Consider the following 19002-nt stretch of genomic DNA (forward strand, 5'->3'; position numbering starts at 1 on the left):
TTTATTCATTAACAAGGAATTATTTTTCAGTACAAATCTTTATGATTAGAATTTTTAAACATATATTCGTTACTTATGTTTAAATTTCTTAATTTAAACGTTTAAACTACTTTTATTACTGCATAGAAATTTGAAAAATTTATTTTACTTTACAAATTTTTGATTTGAAATTCGGATTCCATACGTATAATAATTATATAATAATTAACTCTTTTAACACTAGAAGCGCCATTGGGATCATTTTGAGCGTTTTTTAACCATTGTTTGTGTTACTTTTTAAGGTACGCTTCGAAACTCATATTTTTTACTTTTTCTGAATTGTTTCTAAGTAAACTATTCATGCCTTTCAACAAAATGCATGTCAACAAAATGTCATGCCTTTCTGTTGGCTAATGAAATAAATAACTATGGAAATGACTGAAAACATTTTCACCCTGATAAGAAAACCGTTCATTTTTAAAGTTTTATATCTGTTTTTTATATTGCGGAATTACAAACATAATGAAGTTGAATTGTAGAAGAGAAATTAGTCCAGTATGTTAAAAAAAAATTTATGCGCAACAGTTTTCTCGAAATTATATGGTATCTTTTAGATTCTATTACCAAAGTAGCTTACTTGAGTTCTTGTTGAATCATAATTTCGTCTATTGCCTCTGAAGGAAACCATGTACAGTTCTCAAAAAAGATATCACTCTGAATAACTGTCGTTCTAATGATCGGATTTTCACGTACTAAGTGCCAATCTTAATGGTTTCTAGGGGTGATTAGTACATATGCTAATTGTTTAGTGCTAACTATTAATTAAGTTACGAAATCGGACACAAAAACGTACTTTCTCTGAATAAACATATATTTTTTTTACATATTTGAATTTTTAATCTTCAAAATATAGGGGTAGCAGCAATCTAGAAAATGTGGTCCCCACTGTTAGGCTAGGAGAGCGATTCAAAGTTTAGACCCCTTAATGATAATTTCTTTTTTTGCGTTTTTAGACATATTTTAAAAACTAATAAAGCAATTCCAAAAAAATTGCAACCACTCATAAAACTCATTTACCCAAAGATAATTTCATGAAAAAAATAATTTTTAATAATTATTTATTATTATTTAATTAAATTGAGGATGAAAAAAATGTAGAATTATAAGGTATGAATTTTTTTATACCGTATTAATCTACATATTTTTCAATTGAAAAATCAAAAGTTTCAACTGTTTTTATTTATTAGAAGCTGAGAAAAATTAAAATTATATCTTTTACTCTTTCTTTATGATACCATGTAGATTTTTTCCCGGTTAATATACAAAGCCTTATATATAAAGGATAATATATTCCAGATAATATACAAAGCTTTTTTAATTTTTAACTTTAGCACGATTCCCAAGATGTTATTGTAGTATAATTTGTTATCAGGAAAATACCTTATTTTGTTAAGCAGGAAATACTAAAAATTGAAATTTGTAAGGAGATTCCAAAGCCGTGCCAATTTTAGAATCATATGATTTTTAAAAAAATGCAATAAAAAATAAGCAATTTCCGAATTTGTTTTGATGAAGTAAGAAAAAAAAACGTGGCAAGAAGGCTTACATACTTTTTACAGAAACTTGGCAAACTAATTTTTCCTATATTTCGTCAAAAGAGGATAAGAATGATATTGCTCCAAGGAACCTACTCAATAATTTCGCTATTTCCAGAATGAAATCTGATCGAAGCATATTATTCCTTGAAAATTAAAACGGTATCAAGGTTAAGGATAAGCGATGGAAGTCCCGCTTTCTATTATACTATAAATGCATTCAATCATATAGCTTGAATAATTTATTTTAAGCAACTTATTTAATAATTTCAAGCAAATAACGGTGTAAAAATAAACTCTATCGAATTACTTTGAAAGTATACCCTAAAATATTTGTAGAATAAACTTTGGAATCGATATATTAAAAATACCTTTTCAAAAAACTTCGAGTAGGACGGAAACTTTAACTTGTTTGAAATAACTGTCCTTGTAATTATTTAATTTCGATTTCTGGTGCTAGGGGACATTCCATTTTCACATTCGACTTCCGAAATTTCAATTGTAAATGGAATTTCTTTATGTCCTTAAAAATTTTGAGGCCTGCAGCAAACAAACAAAAAATAAATAAAATAAAAAATAAAAAAAATTTACTTCATTGATTTTTTACAAAGTAGTGAATTATTATTTGTTTCAATTTAAGAACCTGTGCCTATAACTTATGTAAAACTTATTTTAATATGGAGTGAAATAATTTAATATGTTGTGTTACTAAATGGATAATCCCAAGAAACTGAATCGAAAGTATAAAAACTTCATTGATTTAAAAAATAATAGATGATAATGAAAATAGACATGCTTTGAGCGTCCAATAATTAAAGTCACAAGTTATTCAAGCCTGACAAGTCTTGAGAATGGGCGATTTTATTTGAAAGATCGATGCATGGCGACTTTTACTTCCCTCTTCATATTTTTTGAAGTCAGTTGAGTTTTTATCATCAATCATACTGTTTTAAATTTGGATCTTGATCATTATTTTGATGAGAATTTTACACTCATTAAAGTAAACATATGAATTTCAATAGTTCAACAGGATTCATGTGGTCCTTAAAAACGCATCATATTGCAAAAGTTATATTTAACTTTAAAATTAAAATTTTGAGACCCGATATTTTGAATTATTGAAATTAAATATTTTATCTTTTAAGTTTTTGTGCCCCCATTTCAGTATCTTAAGGATCTTACGAACTCTGTTTGAAAAGAGAGTATCGTATCAGATATATGTAAGAACACAAAAATAATCATAGTAGCAGTATTTGGTGGTAAATATAGCTTATTGTAATTGAAGAATATGCTGTATGACATTTTATGGTGAATTTGAGAACGTAAGTTTCAGAATGTATCGAAACATGAGGATGCTATTTGCAAATCATCTTTATCCAAAGAAAACCATGTAACCTTGTAGCAGAATGAAGCGATTTTTTAAACAATGAAGCATACAATAAGCAGCGTATTACTTCACTATCTTATTCTTAAACATAACATATTTCAATGTTTTTAAAATGTCACGAAATATCGTAAATTATAGAAAACCTTGTATATTTGCATTAGAATTGTTATACATTTTATTTTTCAAGCATTTTCCCTCCCTTCAAACTAGAATTTATAAATCGATTCAAATTTTCTTTTCAAAGGAGATTAAAATATAAAAAATTTTGCTTTTTGGACAGAATATTATTAAAAATTTTCTATTCCCTAGAAACTTTGAGATATTTTCTATTAACTATTAGTTAAGCTTTTCCGAGTAATCACAGAACATTATTTCAATTTTTTTTTTTTTTACAGTCGGAGTTTGGTTGCTTAGCAACCTAGTGAAGTTAAGTATTCCTCTTTTGAATCAGTCTATGGGTTATCTTAAAATATTCATTTGCATCGGCGACTTTTCTTTGCTCTCTTCTGGACTATCGCCAAATATATAACCCTTTATTACGAACCAATTTTTTCAAAATTTTGTTTACCCCCCCCCCTATTTCAAGGGTCAGGATTCCAAATATGTAAAAAAATATATGCTTATTCAGAGAAAGTGCGTTTTCGTGTCTGATTTCGCAACTTAATTAATAGTTAGCACTAATTAATTAGCATTTTTGAGGTCACCCCCAGGAACCACACTTAGACACTTAGTTCGTAAAAATCCGATCATTAGAACGAAAGTTATTCAGGGTGATATCCTTTTTTTCTTGCGCACTGTACATGCTGATTATAAACAGCTATATTTGTAAGATTCCTGATCAAGAAAGTATTGTTGGGGAACAGTTATTGTTTCATAAGCAATAATGAAATTTTATTGTATGATGTTCAAGATACATATCTTTGATTTCACCTGATCTGAAATCAAAAAAATTTTTCTTTTTCTTTTTTTGATTGGCTATTCTTATTTGTTCAAGTTGAAAAACGGGCAAATGAATTCATAAATGGCAGGATAACTGTTTTTAATCGCAGTAAAACTTGTAGATGAATTTGTTCGTCAGAAGAAATGTGACGTAGACTTAGCAGACTAGATGCTGAGGAATTAATCTACACGAGGTGAAAGTCGCAGGTGTCTTGCATTTTTTAACAACATTGGTGATATTGCTATCCTCAATGCTTTAATTGTTTTCAATGAATCCACTTTCTTCACTAATTACTCATTGCGAATTCATTCTTGTGTTTGTTGAAGTACTAAAAAATTTGTACTTTGTGCATCAGATTGCACCTAATTGATAAAATTTTATTTCTACTATATAAGAAACACGCCTTTTAACATCGGAAGGCACAGAATAAAGTGAATACTAGCCACAAAAAATACTAGAAATCAATTTTTCGATGTTTTTTTGTCACTTTCACGTTACGCGTATATAGTACTGTAAACGCCTACGCTTATGCCTAATGATGGAATTTAAAGCATGTTTAGTTCTGATATGTATTATTTATATTCCTTTCATTTGTTCACTTTCATATTATTTGCGAGAGAATAATCTGTAATACAATATTTATATTATCTGTAAGATTGTCAGTGCGTTAATAAAAAAAATAATATAACAAAAAATAAATTAATCGATTGAAACTTTTACATATTATATTTTTAACAAAATTCATCATTTAAAAAATCATTTACATTAAAAAAACCACAACTTTTGATGGGGATCAAACTGATCCCAAATGGCGATTTTAGGTAATTCCAAAATCCGGCTGCACTAGTGTTAATACAATATGTATATTATTATATTTTAGAACAGATGAAAATGAAAGAGTGATCTAAAAAGAAATGTCGAGCAAAAGTGAGCATGAAACGTAGCCTCAACTATAATTGAAGTAAGAAAACAATAGTTTATGAGCTATTTTATGTCTAAGTTTAAGAACTTGTATTGTACCGCAATATTTTTTAGTTTAGAGAAAACTATTAGCAAAGGGAATTAGGATTTTTTTTTGTAGTCACGACGTCTCGTGATAAATATTATAAATACGCAGTTCAAATTTTTAATTTTTTGGAGCCATTAAAATAATAAGTTGCGTTTTCTAAAAAACAAATCTCAAGCCCCACCTCTCGAACGATCGTAGACGGATGAAAAGAACAAAACGGTCTAAAAGGAACTGAAGTTTGGTCAAGTGGGCGTAAAATTTAGAATAATTAGAAAAAAAAAGTATAAAAGGTATAGGAATTTACTTCTAGTTCAAATTTAGCTCGCTTTCGTATTACGTTTGAATAAAAAAAAGGTATGGCCAAAATCACTTTGCTTGATATCCCCATTATAATAAAAATTTAAAAAAAAAAAAAAAGTAACAATAAATATAGATTTAAGCATAACAATAACTACCACTCTATTTAAAATATAAAAACTTTCAGTTTATTCTCAAGCTATACTTTGGTATGCTCTGGTTTCTCTTCATCAATCGTGCTAATCTTTCGCCTTTTACTAAAGATTACCGTGGAGAGGAACATCTTAATGAGCTTATATTAATTTTTGGAATCCCATTTCGGTGGGATTAAGTTTACAAAAGGAAAATAATTTGCTTTGCTCAAAACTGCTACTTTTCAGTCACTGTTACTTCTGCTCTTGGCGAACAAAGAACACGGGGCGCGCTCAAAAGAGCAGAAAATCAGGGTCATGAATCGTGGTTGCCGGGAGAAAAGTGTTGCACCAAGCAGACTCCTCAATTCTGCTTTTAACATGTAAAGTCTATGGCGGGCTTGTCATACTTTGAATCGATTTTTCTTGTTCAAGAATCGGAGTGATCAATTAAAAAAAAATACTAATAATTTTTTCAATCTTTCCTATCCACGAAAATGTAGGTTAATTTTTTTTATCTTTATTACTTTTTGTAATATTGCCTTTGAAACACAAGTCACTTTCTACCTTTGAGTAAGGGAGGAAGGCAACTTCCACCCCCAAGTTCACTAATCTTCTCGGTGGGAGGTCTTGCCCCCTTTTGAAAATCTTTTTCTCTCTCTCTGTCCTTCTGAAGAACTGATATGGGGAACGCTTTAAAAACCGATAGCTTTCTCTTTAGTTATAAGCTTGTAATTTATTATGAAAATTATATTTGCTGATAATTCGTTCATTCTATATACATTTTATTTATTTAGTAGTAATAATTTTCTTGTTTTTATTCATTTTGAGAATGGAATTTATTTTTTAAATACATTATTCCCCTTTTTTTAAACTTTGTTTCTTGTTTTTTAAAGATGTTTCAGAATTAAAAAAATTAGCTGCTGAATAAAGTGAGATTAATTAAAATCGAATAAATGACGTAAAGATCTTCCAATATGCTATAAAGCATCACAAAACCGCCGTTTTCCTTTTTTAAAAAAAAAATATATCGTACACTCATTTGTAGGTTTAAAAAAACATTTACATTAAAAAAATTTAAAAGGTTCCAATTTTTTCATTCCGTAAATAGTTTTAATTACTCCAATAGCTGGGATAGTATGTTTTTTCACGGTAAGGAAAAAAAAATAGCTAGTACACAAGACCACGCATCATCCAAACATGAACAAGCACTTAACCCTGTTTTTAGGGCTTTAATGTAAATACACAAAACACTAAAGTATTATGAAATTTTCATTTTAATCAGCAAATGAAGAAAAATATGAAAATACACGCATGTATTTTAAAATTCTTTAAAAAAAAAAAAGGGAAGTAAAAGAACATTAGTGGTCATAATTAATATTCACGAGAGAAAAATACAAACGGTATCAAAATATAATGAATCGATGCTTAGGAACGCAACATTGAAAATATTGAAACCAGTTTGATTGCCAGATGAAATAAAAAGAATGAGAAATGTGATTATTATAAACACCACGAAATTTCATCACGATAAATTAAAAAATTAAAATAAGCTGTAATACTTAGAGTTAAGTTACTCTTTGTTACTTCAGACAGTCAAACTGGTTTTGATGTTTTCAGACCTGATTCCTTAGTTGATTCCCTAATCGGTAATTCCTAATTAATAAACTTTTTCTCGCAATATTCTAAAAATATATATTAAGAGTAGTAATTATGCAATATCTTATGTATTTAATAATGAGAAATTTTTCGAATTCATATTAAAAGTGTATAATGTAACTTTTAGTCATAATTTTTTGCTAGAACAAAGTATGTAATCAATGTGTTATTTTAATTTCTCTTCCCTGACCCTCTTTTGCCATTCATGGAGAAGAGTTTTAGTAGAAATTTCTATACTGCAAACTTTAATTAGTGTAATTATAGTTAATTAAAATATAAGAAAACTAACCGTCATTAGCATTACATAAAGAGGAAAAACACGAAAACTTCCCAGGGTTAGCCAGCATGCCATCTATATGAATATATCTCCCAGATAACCATAATTTTCTGTATTTTTGTATTTAATAAAATTTTGTGAAGTAAACTTGTCTCAATCTGTTGTTATGTTGTAAGTTTTAATGAAAACCAATAAATGCCTTTTCTTTCAAAAATTTCGTTATCGTACTTTTTTATAAATTAATTTCGATTATTTTGATAAATCTTTATATTAATTACAGTGAGCAGTCTCACAAATCTATGTACTAAAATGTAAAATAACGTAGAATTGTTTTATTTTGTTGTTTTTAATGATCCATCGAAATGATCTATTAGAAAAATAAATTTAAACTGTCACTTCAGCTTATTAGTCGAAAATGTTATAATTTATTTTTACGACAGAAATGATGGTATTTTTTATGAATCCTCAAAACTGAAATGAAAGAGTTACATCAATTTTCTTATAATATTACTTCTACGTTTAGAAAATTATAAAGCTTATCAAAGATAGTTTTTAAGGAATTTCTTAGAAATAAGTTATACTTTTGTAAGTTATTTATTTGTCCTTTTATTTACGACATTTACAAATAAAATGCGTTCATTACCCACTTTTACCATCATTCTTTGTTATTAGGGTTATAATAATTTTAAGTTAAAGGCCTAAAATTAAAAATGAAGTTCCTTTATTAAAGTAATCACAAGATATTACTTGATAAAAATTATTTGATAAAATATAAATACCTTTAAACAAGCAAAAGCTGATAAATAAAATATTTTCGCTTTTTAATAAGTTATGTTTTCCTTTATTCCTTTAAAATAAACTTCATATAAAACTGCGCTTTCAAAATGTGCAGTTTAATAAATTTATACTAAATAACTGCTTTAGATCAATAAGGAATTTCTTTTGTATTATTGTTAAATAATATCTTTGGCGATAAGTTTTTAAAGTAACTATAACTGAGTAGAAATAATGTAAGTAAAAATGATGAATATGAGTTTGTGGGTGAAGTTTTAAATGTATCCGAGCTAAATTATTTGAATAAGTTAAGTGATATAATCGGAATTTAGATCTGTCTTAATATGATTTAAAATTTTGTGATAATTAAATCGAATAATTTTCAATTTTGATGTTTCAATTTGTTTGTGACAAATAACAAATAACCCCGGTGTTTATTTGTTAAGAATCAAATCAAAATAATAAACAATTCAAGATATAATTAGAAAAAGTGCATGTTAAATAAAATGATAAAACTATTTTGAAAATAAATAAAGTCGTTTTAGAGTTAAAAAAAATATTTTTTAAGTTTATCTTAGAAAGAGAAAAAGCATAATATAAGATGAAGAGTGAGTTTCTTCTGATATCTTTTGAAAGCTAGTTGACCCCCGCAGGTTGCAATTCCCCTTCTGTGACAGTGATTAGTTTCGGGTTACTTAACACACGCACCCCCACAAAAAATGTAGGGGAGACAGTGAAACGGGTTTTGGAGGTGCAATATATTTCGTCCCTTTTCGAACCTATCCTTACTGAAGGTTGGAATTGAAATGAAAAGGCCTCCTTAGGTATTCTTTGGCCAAGCTTCTGCTACTGGGATCCAAAAGTAACAGTGACAAATAGCAGTGACTGTTATTATTTCGATATAAAACTAATCGATATTTTATATCGATTAATCGTTTTAATTTATCAAAACTTAATATAAATTAATCTATTACATGTTTTAATAAATAATCGATATAATTAATTTTGAATGAATTTAATCGATATAATATTTTTACTGTAAAATTAATTAGTTATTAGTTTTAGTAAAATTAATAATTTATAAATTATTAATTTTACTTATTAATTTATAAATTATTAGTTTTTAGTAAAATTGGTCTATATCATCAATTTTTAATGTAGTCTATTAAAATAATTAATCTTTATACTGAGTAGTCATTTTTATGGAAAGAGATGATTTTGAATAAACAATGTATACCGTATTACGCAATATAGTAGTATGATTTTTAATAACTAATATGGGACCTTATTTAATTTTTGTAAAATGTTAAAATAACAAAATCAAAGTTTTTATCTCAGATAAGATATTAAATAAAAACTCATAATTCTTCTCGTTACTAATATTATGATATTACAGTGAAAATCTAATCTCAAAATTTTTGTAGTTGAGTTATTGGCATTTGAAAACGATGAATGATGACAATATGTTATACTATAGAATACTGATTTCTTCATTAAATGTACAGTAAAATGCAAACTTAATCGCAAGTAAATTTTTAGTAATGTTGTCAAACAAAAAATATCACCGTATTAATGAAATTCTTCATAGCTTTTCAAAATTTTATGAAATTTTTTTCTCCTTTATAAAAGAAAAGAATGCATGGTATGAAAACAAAAATTTATTTAGTTTTGTAGTTATGATGAGGAATTTAGATATTTCCATAATTCTGCGTTTATTTTATCCTTGGCTGGTAGCATTAATTTCGTACACCAGGATCTGTTATAAGAGCCAACAGATGGCGCCACTAAACATTTTCTTTTAAATTTTGCTGTTTGGAAAGGGAAAAAAACACTTTGTTTTAATTTTTTTAATGGATATAAAAAATTTATCTGCTTTTTGCAATTATTATTCATATTTCTTTCAGTAAATTACAATTAATCAGTATTTTCGTCAGGCATGCATAGATGTGTGATTAAGAATCAACGAGTAATATTTGAACTCTAGAGTATTATAGAGGAATGCCCTTAAATTTACTTAGTTGTATTCAAAGAGGTTAGTTTTATTTTTTGATTTGACATTTATTGATAGCGGTCTTTATCCTCTTCACGATTTTTTTACAGTTCTTAAATTAAACAAAAATTAAGATAAAAAGAAAATGTCATCAGTCTTTCTCTCCCAGTTGAATTACAATAATTTAAATGAAAACAAAATATGTTAGGATCAAAATTACCTAGAAATTTACTAACTTTTCACATCTATTGGCAGAATTTTGGAAGTTATATTTAATTTTAAACAAACTTTTTTTCCCAATAAAAAACTGAACCTGACATTTCTTAAACCTGACATTTTATAATTTATTTTTAAAAATTCATAAAATTATTTAAAAAAAAAATATTGAAATTTGAATTTTATATATACAACTGATAACGACTTGTATTATGTAGCTTGAATAAATTTAATAGAAAATATTTGCCGCAAAATTATGATAGGTATAAATCTGCAAATAAATATTTAAAATTAACACATTCGTTCGCGTGGCATCGAACCTGAGACCCCCTACTCACAAGCGCGGAATTATACCCACTATACACTTTATTTCTCAATGAGAAGTTGCTTACAAAAAATTAAAAAGCTAATACATGCTTTTAAATAATAATCGATATTTTTTTTTGAAATCTGTACTCATAAATCATCACTGATATGTAGTAACTTGTACTAACTTTTCGATTAAAGGCCGGGGGGGGGGGGAGATAAAATTTTTCTTTCTTTTCTTACCTTAAGATATAAATAAAAATGTTTGCAGTGTCTGAAAACCTGATGTAAAAAATCCAAGTCTTAAAACATATCAGTTTCTTCGTATATATATCATATGAACATATATCGAACATACTTTGCTTAATTTTGCGTTTTTATATGCTGCATAATTGATATTTATGACAAAAAAATCTGTTCCATTTAAAGAAGAAAAATCAATAAAAATTTTATTTTGTTTTAAATTTCATGTATGAATATAAACTATTTGAATATATACGAATATATAATATATTCGAATTATATCTTATTTAAATATATAATATTGTATTAAGATTATTTTGAAGATTTTATTCTTATCAAAAAATTTATCTAATGGTAAATTATAAAAATTATCAAAATAAAAATGGAAATCATGGCTTTTTTTTATTTCTTTTTTTTTCAAACTGAAATAGAGACTAAATAGAGTTATGATATTTGATCAAAAATAGCAGCAATGTTTCTCAGAGTGGAGCAGCTTGAATTTAGAAGCAACGAAAATACTTCCATTTGCAGGGTACGATATGAAGCTGGAGCATCGACCGGCATTATTCACTGGTATTTCAGTATGTTTTTTGGAGCAGTGAAAATTCCTGTGGCATTTGGAACAGCTAGAGTAGCAGTGATAATCGTCACAGTGACAGTAGCAGTGAAATTTGTTACAGTGAAAGTAGCAGTGAAATTTGTCACTGTGACAGTAGCAGTGAAATCTGTCACAGTCACAGTAGCAGTGATTTTTGTCACAGTGACAGTAACAGTGACTTGTCACAGTGACTGGAGCAGTCACTGTGACAACCTTTTGGTTGGAACAGGCTGTCACAGTGACTGCTCCAGTCACTGTGACAAGTCACTGTTACGTTACTTTTGACCCATCTCTACTTCAGTCCAACTTATTCTATGTCTGCAAAAGGAGACATTTGAAATTAAAATTATTGAGACATCTACTTAAATATTTCTAATGAGTTCTTAATTAAACGGATAATTTTAACACTCTAATTATATTTTTCAACTAGTAATGAAGTTTATATAGCGTCAGAAATATTTTTTTTATGTATTTTAAGCGGAAAAAAATATCACAATTGGATCTAGAGAGGAGCTAAACAATTTTAATTATGAGTAATGATTAATTATGGAACAAACTAAAAGTTAAAATTAAGACATGCTGTCAAATTATGTTTATATTTATATATGTCAACTTAGATTCAATGAATCAGATATTTAAATGTTATATTTAATCAAGCAAAGTGCTTGTTTTTCTATTAGCTACCACATCGACTGCTAAATTCAAAATGTTATTACTATAAATTTTCTGTAAATTTCTAGATGTATGGGATAGGGGCCGCTAAGTGGCCCAGGTGCCCAATTTTTGTAAATAAAGTAAAGTAAAAAATTAAGATATTAGTAAAATTTTGTAGAAGCATTTAGATCTATAAAAATACTAACTATACATTTAAATATGTATTCAATTTATAAATGCTTATTTTAATTAAATGCGCTTTTATTTCATTTGATGGATAATGCTTCATTGATTAATCATGACTTTTCATAAAAAATGTAGTCATAATTTATTTCTTAAAATTTAACAACTTTTATAAATTTATTTTTATATGATTGATTATATATCTGTTTATTGACTAATAATAACTATTCTTATGAAAATAGTCATAAAATTTTATCTACTTTCATTTGATAAATAATATTTTTGATTATTGATTTATCCTGAAAATAATTCTTAAAAGAAGGATTGTCATAATTTATTCTTCAAAGTTTAATCGATTTCTTATCAATTACTGTTTAATATGCATTATGCTGGATTAGTTTAATTAAAAAATTGTAAAAATATTTAATTACGTAAAAATGCTAGATCTTTTTTCTTTTACTTTATGAAGACTTTTTGTATCTATTTCCAGTTGATAAACTTGATATTATTTATTTCATAAACTTTATTTTTGCTGATGGATTAATCAGGACTATACTGCGAAAAATGGTCATAACTTATTCTTTAAAATTTAATCTATATCTCATAAATAATTGCAAAAAATTCTTTAGCAACTTGTGGAAATATTTAATTACATAAAAATGACAAATTAAAATATAATCTCTTTAATTTATAAATGCATATTTTAACTGTCTATTTTATGATTGATTGAAATTATGTGCATTCATTCATTAAGCATGACACAATATTTAATTTTATTAATAATTAATTTTGAATAATAATTAATGATTTAACATTATTGAATCAATTTTCGTGACCTTTATTTGTACTTTGCCGTGAAGTCGTTTCTAATTTCTTCATCTAAATTTTTCTTTTCACGAGGTAAAAAAATTCTTTCTAACATTCTTATCGTCACACTTTCAAAATATTTTGAATACGCCCGTAAATCTCATTTAAATAATATGTAATATAGATTAAATAATCAATTAAATATCATAATAATACTCCATCTGAATATACACTCAACTTTTATTGCAGACAGCATATTCTTTTGGGGGGAAGGTTGAATTCGCGTTTTCTTGAGATGGTAGGCGTTACTTCCAAACGGGGAAGACGATAGCAAAATACAATAAAATGAATTTTTATAAACGGGATTTAAAAAAGAAGTTTTAAATTAGTTTACGTAAGAATTATTTAAAAGTCCTAAGCCTTTACTAACGTAGCAGTAAAAATGTACTATAATATGTGGTGTAAAAAACTTTTTATGCATTGGGGGTAAGAAGCAGTATAACGCATTTTACTACTGAATTGCTGATTCCCGTTGGAACATTGGAAATAGAGAGCATATCTCGGTGAGCTGCCGCGAAGCGACATTAATTGATTGTTCAATGATCTGCAGTCGATGATGCAGAACAGATGTGAATCTTAAAATAAGAGAGAAAAAGATCACAGTACGTGGAAAAGCTCAGGCAGGAGCAGGGGTGAAAGCGAGACGGGAAAGAGAAAAGGCTGGTAAATAAAACCATTTCAGTTATAGCTAGTTTTTGGGAGGAGTTTACTTATTCTTTTTTTAAACTATTCAACAAAATCTGTTTTATCATGACTTAGACTTAGACTAATTTCTGTCACGGAGTACCTGTCCGCGAAGCGGACACTCCACTCCTTCAACTGAGATAGTGCCCGTGGGCGCCTGTGGTACTGTCTTTAGCAGTTTTATCATGACTTTGACTTGATATGTAGTGATGCGGAGTACCTGCCCGCGCAAGCGGGCATTTCACTCCTTCATCGGATTAGAATTTGCCCTAGGGCGACTGTGACTAAATGGCGTGATGATATGTATCACAGAAAAAATCTGTGATTTCATCTTGTAATTTCTCCACTCTAGTCCTTGGTTGATGGGAGAAGGGATTGTATCAGGTTGACTAATTCAGAGTCCTTCAGTAGTTCTTGTAACTCCTTGACGATTCGAAGAAATCTAGAGGCAGAGTCGGCAGCACTCCTGTGTTGCCTGTTCTTTGGTGGTGTTTTCCTCCTTTTCCTGGCACCGCAGCCTGAAAAACAGGCCGGGTGATCACCATGGCAGTTGAAGCAGGTTGGAGGCTCGCTGATTGGTTTACTGCAAAGATATGTCCAATGTGCTCCTGCACATTTCATGCACGCTACTTGTCCGGTGCAGTCTTTCTGTGTGTGGCCGAAGCCTTGACATTTGTAGCACTGAATCTCGCGACGTCCGCCGCGAAATCTTTCAGCTCGCACGGGTGTGTCGAGCAGTCTGTCCGTATGAAAGATTTCCCTGTGCTTGGGATCATCTGGGAGGATGGTCAGGAAGAGGGGGAGGAGCTTATACTCTAGGCCACGCCTCTTCTTCAGTTGTTCAATTTTTATTGGCTGGTATCCCAAAGTCGAAAGTTCTTTTTCGAGACTGGAAGTCTCGGTATCTGTATCAAGTCCCCGGAAGAGAACTTTAATTTTCCTGCCGGTGGGCCGCAGGATTTCCGTCTGATCAGGATTCGTAGTAGGTGTCTCAACTGTAGCCGGGGCTTCAGCAGTGGCTCCTATTTCCATCTGTTCAGTAGTTTCAATCTCCGCAGGTGTTGTCGGGATATTCTCTTTTTCTTGTGTTATTTCACAATCGGTCTCGGGAACGGTTGGTGTCGCCGCGTTGACACTCCTTTTCCTCCGCTTTTTCTTTTTCTTATCCTTCGATGTAGTAATAGGATTTAGGGCTGCAGGCTCCGGGATGGGGGTTGGGCCTTGCTCATCTATCTCCATTGTAGTGTCGACCGATGTCGTGGTCTGTGTTTCACTCGGAATCTCTGGTGTTTCAGATGTCTCCATAGTTGGGCCTTGTTCAGTTGTATCAGGCGTTGAGTCGACTGATGTCGGGGACTGGACTTTTTCCTGTGTCTCCGCTGGTTCAGATATCTCTGGCTCAGCTGGGTCTGGCTTGGCAGTTTGTGATTCTATCAGTAGTCTAAGTTCCTCGTCATAATAGATAGTTGTGTATAGATTACCCAAGTAATCTTTGTGTACTCTCCTTTGCTGTCCGAGAATTTCGTCTAATTCCATTTTGCAGCCTTTTGCGCGACGTTCTGAAGCCGCAAGTTCTTTTTCGATGTCCGTAATTCGCGGCAGTTTGCTGCGGACGAACTCTCTTGTGGATTGCCTTAACTCGGTCAGGTCGATGTCCGGTACGCGGGAGGGGCGGAACGCTTTACCTCCGCGGCCAAATCTGTGCGATGTCATCGTAGAAGGATCTCGGTTTCAACACAACCTTACTCTAGCAGATCCAATGATCGAATGTGGTGGCAGTTTTATCATGAAAAAGAAGCAGATTTATATATATGTTAAAATCTTAAAGAAATCTTGGTAGTTACAGATATTTTATTTTTCTCGAAAAAAATGTAATAAAATGTCTTTCGTACCAGTTATTCATCTTTTCCGTCTTGCTATATAAGGGCTTTCAGCCATGGGCAGGAGCAAGATGAGTCTTGGACGGATTGGAGCACCTTCTCTAACTCGTCATTCTGAAGGAGTTCTTGCATTTCGTTGGAAATGAGATGTTAGTTATTTTAAGTTACATCAAGAAAATTCAAAGTATCATATAAAATGTAACTTTATCGTACCACTGGAACAGTTCGCTTGATGTGTGTGCTTTTACTGAATTCTGCACTAATTCTTGAGTTTTAAATTAATGATAAAAGCAATTTTTTTATTAATTAAAAACTGAAGAATAAGCTCAAAATGAACTAAAAGCATACAAATCTTCAACAAAATTGCTCCAGCGGTGCAGAAAAGTAAGTATTTTTGCGTGACATTAAATGATAACACTTACATAGAATAACCATATAAAAGACATCAACTCAAAAACATGCGGAGCTCTTGAAGCTCTGAGACCACTCGTTGGAAAACACTCAAATATGCCACTTCACCTAAAGGAGTTCATACCATAAAAACGATAGTCACTTGTGCTTCACCAGCATGGTGAACAGTACGAGATCACCTGCTAAATAAACTTGACATTGCAAAGAATTAAATATTAATATCAATTAAAAATGCTTTATACTGCGCAAGGAATCAAACTTTAAGTGATGAGATAAATTTTTAAAGACTCTCTCGGTATATATTGTTTCATTGAATGCCAATTTCTTTAGTAAAGCAGAAAAATGTGTCAAGGCAAAATTTAATAATATCTTAAATGAAAATATTACCCACAACCCATTGGAAGCCTTTTTCTGATCAGTTGGTATACTGTCCAAAAAAATATAATAAATAGCCCTTTTATTACCATTCATCGATATCAGACTGGCGTAGACGGGGAGCAAGTCACCAGAAACTGTAGACAACCGCGGAGGAGGTGAATCCACCTATTTTGCCATTGTTTTTCTTCCTTTCCTATATTAATGTTAAAGCCGATGTAACTGAAGTGTTTGTACTTAGCCATGTCACTATCTTATTTTATCAATTAGTGAGAACCCACCAAGGCTATTACTAAGTAATTAGAACAATTCTAAGTGCAGTTATCTCACGGTGACACTTTTAAGAAGTGGGCTTAATTATACAAGTTTTACTATTTAATTTGCTGCCAATTTATCAAAACTATTGCAGTAAATGGGGCAGTTAGTTATACTTAATTATTATCCAAAGCATATTATTTTTTTTCAACAAAAAGCAACTATCGAAATGGGAGCTGCTATGGAATAAAACTTTGTTCATCAATGCCAACTTAGTCGTATGAGACAAGTCGTTGCATATCACAAGACATAGAAGTCTCCTACACTCAGTGAATTTACGAGAAAGTATACTTCGTGTCTTTTTTTAGCTTATATGTAGGGACAGCGCGAACGCAGTCCCAACTACCAAAAATTATGCACCCCAAGCAACCACAATTTGTGGATGTGGCGAGCGTCAACCACACGCAGTGCAATGTGAGGCCTCTGCTCGGGGGAGCCTCCTTGGTGATCAAGGCATCCCCAGTGCCAGGTAAGTATGCTAAATTATCAACTTTTAAAATATATGTTAGAAAAAGATTATTTGAAGTATTGGTAAAAAACAATTAACCTCTTTCGTGCAAAATTTGATTAAGTTGAATTCAGGCATAAAGTTCTCAACTACAAGAAAAAGTTTTTTAGACAGTTTTCCACTAACGGCTGATAGAAGGATTCCATAATGCCCAAAACTAAGCGTTAGGACAGAAGAGTTAAAATAAGAAAAGAAGGAAATTACGCTGAGAATGTTGGGAATTTTTTGAAGTTACACTTCTTATGCGACTTAAACAAGGTTGCGTTAAACGTTTAACGCTACATTTTTATTGGCCGGGAAATCACGTGGTAGGATCCAGTTTTCCCTCATTCATTTCCATATTGTTTTGGTTCTCACTAGCATAAAAATAATTAAAGTCATGAAAGTATTGTTTTTCTATAAATATTTTTTTAGTTTGATTTGATACACATATAATTTAATAGGATAGTATTTTCTATTTTCAAATTTAGTGGATAACACTAGTAAAAAATTAGTGAAAACAATCCCACGGACAATGCGACGGATTTAAGGTTATGTCAAGGTATGTCTCTTGTGAATATCAATTGATTGTTAGGTTTTCTCTTTTGAAATTACATTATGACGCATTCGCATACATTATTAATACAAATACATTTTCCAGGGCGAGACGATGAGGCAACCGCAAGCACTTCCACTGGATCAAGAGATCCACGAGGGAAAAATGCACAATATTACCGTTATTACAGAGCACGGAAGCGAGCGGAGCAGGAAAAAGAGTCGTTGAATAGAACTAGTGATCCTTCTACGACTGCTGATTCTTCTGCAATTAATGTCGCAGGTTACGAAGTTTAACTTCTTCCGCGCAGAGGGACTCCACGCACTATTTTTTTTTCTCGGCTACTGTGGTTTTTCTAGTTTTGTTTCGCTTATTTATTATTTGCTTCCTTGGCGCGTTTATAAAATTTGGTTTGTGTCACCTTTAGCATTTGTTTATGCTTATTTTTTGCGACGTTTGCTATCATTTTTGAACTCGCTTGAAATAATTTATTTACAGACATTTTTCTTCACATGTATGTTTTTATTGTTGTTATTTTTTTTAAAATTTTATTTAAAAAGTTTTGAAGTCAGTTATTTTTTGCGATATTTAATTTGTTTCTCTGCTGTCTGCAGTTTAAAATTTTAAAATATACAACAACATGAGATGAGGTATGCCTTTTTAAAATTTATTTTACTATTTTTCAATTATGAAATACAGTCTGATAGTTACTAAAAATATTTGTTGGGTTATAGGAATTATATTTGTACTGAACTGAAATAATAGCCCATTGTGGAGCTCTAGTGCGACGCAAATAAAGTACCTATCTACCTACAACCAAACTAATAAATGATGCCCCCCCCCCCAAAAAAAAGTAATTAAAAATAAATTTTTCCATTCAAAAAGTTATCAGTAATTGATTTTCTAAATGAAAGAAATTCAATGACGAATAACTCTCTCTTTTAGATAAGTTCAAATTTGAAAAATTATTGTTTGGAAGTGAGCCGATTTTGAAAGGTTTTACCTTCAACGCAGAAGAAGACGCGCTGTATTTCACAACCATCAATTATTAAAACACTAAATATAATACTTTACGCTTATTTTGACCTAAATTAATAGAACATAATAATTAAAAAGTATGAAAAATATGTTTAGTAAAAATTCTGCTTTATTGCTAAAATATTTAGGAATATACAAAACTTTTATTTTC

The 19002-nt window shown here is 30.2% G+C and overlaps 2 non-coding genes across 2 annotated transcripts; one reads left to right on the top strand and one right to left on the bottom strand.

Annotated features, from left to right (window-relative positions):
• Window positions 1–5418: 5418 nt before the first annotated feature.
• On the top strand, window positions 5419–5535 carry LOC122269343 (U5 spliceosomal RNA). The gene has a single exon (XR_006225132.2). It is a non-coding gene; the product is annotated as a U5 spliceosomal RNA (small nuclear RNA).
• An 11550-nt stretch (window positions 5536–17085) lies between these two features.
• Window positions 17086–17247, bottom strand: LOC122269342 (U1 spliceosomal RNA). The gene has a single exon (XR_006225131.2). It is a non-coding gene; the product is annotated as a U1 spliceosomal RNA (small nuclear RNA).
• Window positions 17248–19002: the final 1755 nt, after the last annotated feature.

Source organism: Parasteatoda tepidariorum, chromosome 1, assembly GCF_982258835.1.
Source record: "Parasteatoda tepidariorum strain Cologne lab strain chromosome 1, Ptep-v5.0, whole genome shotgun sequence".
Lineage (NCBI taxonomy): Eukaryota > Metazoa > Arthropoda > Arachnida > Araneae > Theridiidae > Parasteatoda > Parasteatoda tepidariorum.